This window comes from Lampetra fluviatilis, chromosome 40, assembly GCF_964198595.1.
Source record: "Lampetra fluviatilis chromosome 40, kcLamFluv1.1, whole genome shotgun sequence".
In the NCBI taxonomy this organism is placed as follows: Eukaryota; Metazoa; Chordata; class Hyperoartia; order Petromyzontiformes; family Petromyzontidae; genus Lampetra; species Lampetra fluviatilis.
In genome coordinates this window covers 2,313,442-2,320,732 of record NC_136314.1, presented here as the reverse complement: position 1 = coordinate 2,320,732, position 7,291 = coordinate 2,313,442, and positions in this window count along the sequence as shown.

Sequence of the window (7,291 nt, the reverse complement as noted above, 5' to 3'; positions counted from 1 at the left end):
ACGTCGTGAGAATTATTTTATTATGTTTAATTTTTATTGTTTTATTACCTCCCTTCTACGTGACTTTACCGAAAGAAAAATGAAGGGATAGTTCCGATCATCAATAATGATGCAACTGATAAGGATGACATCATCATCACGATCTATGGGCAGATCGGCCGTAGGTGTCCACTGCACACTTCGCGTCACGTGTTGTTTCCACCTTCCTCCGTCTTGTGCCAATACGCTCAAGCAGTGCCACATATTTTTGGCACCAATCTCTTATGTCGTCCTCTCTTTCCAGTTCCTTCCATTTTTCCCAACGACGCACTTTTAATTTTCGTGTTGTTGTCCATCCTACACGTGTGTGTACAAAGTGCCAGTTCCCTTCTCATCGCTTCCTGCATGGTCAGGCCTTCTTCTATTCGAAACCTTTTTCTCACTTCTACGTTGGCCACTCTTTGACTCCAGGATGATATCACAGATTCTTAAATTGTAAAAATGTTATATTGCATAGCCACTGCTCAAAATACTTTAAAAAAACACACACAAAAAACAAAACTACAACAACTCGCTTCGGAGATCCGCTTTCTCAACACCGACTGGTGGGACGTGCTCAGTCGCAGTGCGCCTGATCTCTCGATTGAGCAGATAAAGGAGAGGGGGGGGCGACGGGAGAAGTGGGCGTGCGGTGATCCGTGACGTGAGCCGTGCCCGTGGCTTTCCGCACCATGGGGATTACAGCGGTTACAGACGCATTGCAACAAGCCGCTACAAGTGCCCGCGACACGCACAGCAGAGACCGTAGCCGTAGCAGCAGCAGCAGCAGCACATTTCCCAGCCTGCATTCATTCATCATCTCACAGCTGAACACGTTGTGCGCATACGTGTGCACATTGTTTTGTGTGTGCCTGGTGTGTGTGTGTGGGTGTGTGTGGGGAGCGGGGGTGTAGCGGTTAGCGCTACGCTGCGCTACGAACCCAGCGACCCGAGCTCGATTCCCGCTCATGGCCAACACCGGTGACGATTATCTGAACCGGTCATGGGCCTCCCCTAGGTCGACTCAGCCTCAAATGAGCACCTGGTGCGGTGTGTAAACATCACGACTGGGGAGACAAAGGCGGACGAACATGGTGTTGGCCACCCACCCCCCTCGCGTGCCGCCCTTAATAGGTGCTCGCTAACAATACTTGCCCGTACGGTCTGTTAGGGCTACACGGGGGATCTTTGTCTTTGTGTGTGTAAAGGCGCCGCCCCTGCAATTGCCTGCTCAGACCACTCATGGCTGGCGGAGGAGACTTCGACCAGAAGCTTCAGTCACAATGAAGTGCTATGAAGAAGGGCCGTTTCCCTAAACATCTGTTATGTACATTTTTTTTACCATTAAAAACAATGTTGTTGACTCATGTGTTGAGTTGTTTTGCTATTTGTGCACCACTTTACAGCGCCGCATCACCGCATTATTTGCTCAAGCAGAAGGAGCTCTCAGAGAGCCCCTCTAGTGGGTGAATTTGGCCTACTTCTCCACACGTGCCAGGTGCCTTGGGAGAGGTTAGAAGTATCCACAGGTTACTCGACACACGTGACCTGCTCCTGAATGGAGGTAGGAGATTAAATCATGCTCCAGTTGCATAAACGGCCACGTCCGGAGATCGAATCAAACGAGTGGCCTCTGGATTCTACATATTGGTCGCGAAAGACTACGTGTTAAAGCGACCTCTGGGTTATAAGTCGAGTGCGCTGATCATTATACAGGGGGGTGCTTCAAAAACATGTGAACACTTCCGAGAATTTGCAACAAGGCCACGAGAAATGTGCCTCGGGGCTCTGGAGACCACCTGGAGAAGATTCCAGACACGTGTTGACAACGATGGCGAACAAGTAGAGACTCTTGACTTTTTGAAGTTATTAACATCACATTTGTTATCACGTTAGAGTGTATTATGCGTTATTATTCCATTAAAAACGATAGTTCCGTATAAGTATTCTTGGTTCTTTCGGTAAAGTCACGTAGAAGGGAAATAATATAATTATATTGATATAAAACAATACAAATTATCACAACGTTGACTGCAACACAAGCAATCATCATCAGGTGTGAAAATCCACACCTTTTTTCAAATTTTCTTGCCGTGGATTTCACACCTGATGATGATTGCTTGTGTTGCAGTCGAAACGTCGTGATAATTTTTATTGTTTTATATTTATATTATTTTATTATTTCCCTTCTACGTGACTTTACCGAAAGAACCAAGAATATGAATCCCTGCAGTCACGAAAGCTTTAAATCAAAATTTGTCCGTATAAGTGTTAACATTTGTTTTAAGCACCCTGTATATACGTACACAGCGCATGTCTATCAGAACCAAAATATTTTTTCGTACTGGAGGAATCCGATTAGCTAAAATGCTCTTCTTTATAGGATGCCCAGTAGGGGCACGGGGTCAGAAAGTGACAGCAAATTAACTGGCAGCCTATTTATTTCGGGGGCTGAAGGCGAGCCAACAGACCACGAAGGCTAAGCAGCGTTGAGCCTGGAAAGTGCTTAGATGGATGACTACCAGGCACAAAGAGGTTGTCATAGAACCTCGCCGTTGTCTCAGGATTACTGTTAAAACTTTATATTTTTATTTTACGAGGCAAGGCCCACTGAGCTATGTAGCTGCTTTTCAAATGCGACCTGGCTATCACAAATGATAGCTCAACGAAGTGGCTTATCGTGTGGAAATGTATAGCTGACAAATCGTCTAAACGCACGTTGAGTCTAAATATCGGGGGGGGGGGGGGAACCAGAGGTCACTGAGAAAAATCCACACGACCACGGGGAGAACATGCAAACTCTAAATATACAGGCGTCAGGGTCGGCATCATCGGGATCGAACCTACGACCTCCTGTATACCAGTCGAGGTTGTTAACATCTCGCCACCGAGATGCTAACACGTCGGCATGTTTGGCCAATGCCACATTGTCTCTTTGTGGGAGTAAACTGGAGATCCCGGAGAAAATCCACCACACCACCGTCCTTGCTACTGCCATCTATTAAGCAACACTCCAGAGCCGCGCATCTACAGCACACCTGGAACGCCCTGGCAATCGCCCACTAAATTCTGGGAGGCCCTTTGTGAATAGGTAGGGGTTAGCTGACGGGTTTGTTGTGTAACGTTTTGCGAGTAAAACAAAAAAAAGCATTTGCAAGCGCACAGGCATAAAGGCACGTCGAGGTTGGGAATAGATAGCATCTTGAAACGACACAAACAGTTCTGTGCCATAGGTACGTGTCACCATCACCGTCAGCCACGGCCAATCCACTGCTGGATGAAAGCCTCTCCGAGTAGCCACCACCACATCTCACGGATCACTCAATGCAATATTCCAACCGACGACCTGCACACGAACTGATTTCATCACTCTCGCTATGTATAAATACAAAATAACGATGTATATATTATACATATACAAGGGAATCATGACGTAATGTTCCGTAATATATATTGAAAACAATAATTTTAATTTCTGCACATATATCCTGTCCTAATGTACAGCTGTAAAATAATAACGATGGCCTTGATTTACCCAGGAAAGCCTTACTGAGTCTCAAGACCATATTTCAGGAGCATCCTGCATTTACATGTTTGGCCAATTCCCTTTAAGCGTGTTTTGCGTGAAAATAAATGTATCAAGTTAGAGTCGTGACATTGACACGAGGATAGACGAGGCGTGGGTGCAATAAAAATGTGCATGCACATGTACATTTGTGTGTGTGTGCAAGTACATACAAGACTTTAACATAGCAATTGCATAACACTCGGAATAATTCAAGTTACGTGTGCAAGTGACTTAACAGACAACATGGTTCAGATAGAGTAATATAAAATATTATTTCATTTTCATCAACGTTAGGAAAATACATTTCGATTCAAAGCTTTCGTGACTGCAGGGATTCATCTTCTTGGTTCTTTCGGTAAAGTCACGTAGAATGGCTGCTTGCATTGTGGCCGAAACGTCGTGAGAATTATCTTATTATGTTTTATTTTATTACCAGGTCTGACCTGGTCTTCACCTGAGGACGGCTGCTTGCGTTGTGGCCGAAACGTCGTGAGAATTATCTTATTATGTTTTATTTTATTATTTTATTATTACCATTCTACGTGACTTTACCGAAAAAACCAAGAAGAGGTTAGGAAAAATACTTTGTTGTATAACAATTTGCTCGTTTGAACATGCATGGTGTCAACCTGACTGGCTGTATTGTATTCTGTGGCGGCAATGATTCCGTTTGTGCTACACGGGAGCAGCCAAGATGATTCTAGATAACTCTGTACAAGCCTGTGTGCTGCAGGAGCAGTGATAATTATTTCTTGATAATTCTACAACGTATAAATATCTTCTTGGTTCTTTCGGTGAAGTCACGTAGAATGGAAATAATAAAATAATAAAAATAAAACATAATAAAATAATTCTCACGACGTTTCGGCCACAACGCAAGCAGCCGTCCTCAGGTGAAGAACAGGTCTGTCAGAAAGACACCTGAGGACGGCTGCTTGCGTTGTGGCCGAAACGTCGTGAGAATAATTTTATTATGTTTTATTTTTATTATTTTATTATTTCCCTTCTACGTGACTTTACCGAAAGAACCAAGAAGATGAATCCCTTCAGTCACGAAAGCTTTAAATCGAAATTTAACGTATACATACATACATATAACAACAACAAAAACACATTTACAGACACGCTCTAACACATCGATAGACACAATGTTCCATCTCAAGGGATTACCCTGCAGGTTACATATTCCAATCGATGCGCAAGAAATCTTAATCGCAACTATACATTTCAGCGTATCATAAACGGACTATCAATTGGGTTATAATTCGATTATATCACCGATATGTACGACATGCAGGATGACTTCAAAGCAATCGCAGTGTCCAGCCGTGACAGCCCAACGTTTTGGCTGTAACGTTTCAATTTATGGCATTAGGTCCAAAGCCAATAATTGACAATGCTTTTATCTCAACGCATGCACTGTGGAATTATCGGTGTATAAATTGTAACCGTTATTTTATAACGTTAACTCCAAAGTTGTTTATATTGATGAACCAATGCTATTTGGTAAAAAAGCCGTGTTCTTTTATATATATGTGTGTTTTTCATGCAAGATTACCGTTCAAATATAACCTAATTCTAAAAGAAATCGATCTAATTTGGACGATTAATTCAACATTGATTATTCCCCCAAATCGAACACTCGTTTGCCATATATTTATCCCACTTGCTGAACAATATAACCGCACGTGACCGTTTTACGGTGAAAGCAAAGAGGCAAGTACGTATACACTGCATTGAATGTTCACAAAAAATACACACACGCACACCCGCAGCTAAAGATACAAATATAATTATACGTTGAGAGTTGGCAGGGAGGAGATTCATCATCTTTTTTTCCACCCAAGATTTTTTTTTCTTAAATAGCGTTTTAAATTACGCAACTTTAAAGGGAATGCGGCTGAGAGATAGACCGTGTGTGTGTGTGCGCCCCAGGCAACGGATGTGTATACGAGACGTGTGTACCAGGGCCATACCGCACCGGGCGTGCTTTCAACACACTCCCCAAACATTTGTGAAACGAATACTTGCACACACACACACACACACGTACATACATGCATATATACATACCAAAGACAAAGGTCCCCCCGTGTAGCCTTAACGGACTGTTGGGGCAAGTGCTGTTAGCGAGTAGCACCTATGAAGGCCGTCACGGCACACGATGGAGCTGGGTGGCCAACACCACGCTCGTCCGCTTTTGTTTCCCCAGTGGCGATGTTTACGCATCGCACCAGGTGCTCATTTTAGGCTGAGTCGACCTAGGGGAGGCCCAGAACCGCTTTAGATAATCGTCACCGGCGTTGGCCGTGAGCGGGGAATTGAGCGGGGAATTGAACTCGGGTCACCGGGGCTCGTAGCTGTACGCGTACCATAAAGATAAAGATCCCCCGTATAGCCTTAACAGACTGTAGGGGCAAGTGCTGTTAGCGAGCACCTATGAAGGCCAGAACGGTACACGAGGGGGTTCGGTGGCCAGCACCACGCCCGACCGCCTTTGTCTCCCCAGTGGCGATGTTTACACACGCGTACCATACACACACGCGCGCGCTGACACACACTAAGAATCGCATTCAGGTGAACTCCGTGATGATGCGGGTGGACGATTATAGCGGACCCTATTGTCGGCGAGATTTTACTCGAACTCATACGCAGAAGAAAAAAAAAACCATGTCGTTGATAATTAAAAAAATCCCGCGGATAATTGGGTCGGGGTTTCTCTACAAACCGCGGGTTTCCCCACAAACTCCAGTCCGATCTCGGACCGCCGCGATCCGACACTGCACGTGCCGCCTTCCCCGTTCCAAACACGAATTAAGTCGTCAGCCGCGGAGAGCGCAGCCTCAAGTGAAGATAGCGATCAGTTCGTTTGGCATATGCGCGTATGCCGGTGTGCGTACACGTGTGCGCGTGTCCCACGTACTACCAATCATCAGGCGCGCGCGGCGTGTGAACGCGACGAGATGCGTGTTAGTTTCGAGGACTCCGTGGTTTGGGGAAATCGCCCTACAGGCCTGAGACACCTCTAGGCACCTCTCTTACCCGCCTTGCAATCAATCCATGCGTAGCGCGCTCATATCAACGAGACGTGATGCGTGTTTTATCAAGAAGTTGTCATTCAATAATTCCGGAGCCCTTTGCAACCTCGCCAAGGTCGTCTCGGAAGATGTTGCGGCGCGTTGAGCATACGGGCAACTTGTTGCGCGACTTTATCTGATGGTGTGCGTGTCAAGTGTCGTGTGAATAGACCTCGACTCGATACACACAAAGACAAAGATCCCCCGTATAGCCTTATTCGACTGTTGAGGCAAGTGCTGTTAGCGAGTAGTACATATGAAGGCCGGCAAGGCACATTCGGGGGTGGGGTGGCCAGTACCACGCCCGACCGCCTTTTCTCCCGAGTGGCAATGTTTTTTTTAATACATCGCACTCTGTACTCAATAAAGGCTGAGTCGACCTATGGGAGGCCCAGGACCGGTTCAGACAATCGTCACTGGTGTTGGCCGTGAGCGGGGAGTCGAACTTCGGAAGCGAAGCGCACCAACTGCTACACCACCGCTCCGCTACACACACACACATTCTCGTAGAAGCTAATGTCAATGTGCCCAATACCAATTACGAACGATCCCGCGTGCGTGCGTGTGTGTGGCATTGCTAATCGTTGTTCCTATATCTCACGGTGGGTCGTGTTCGCACGCATCGTAA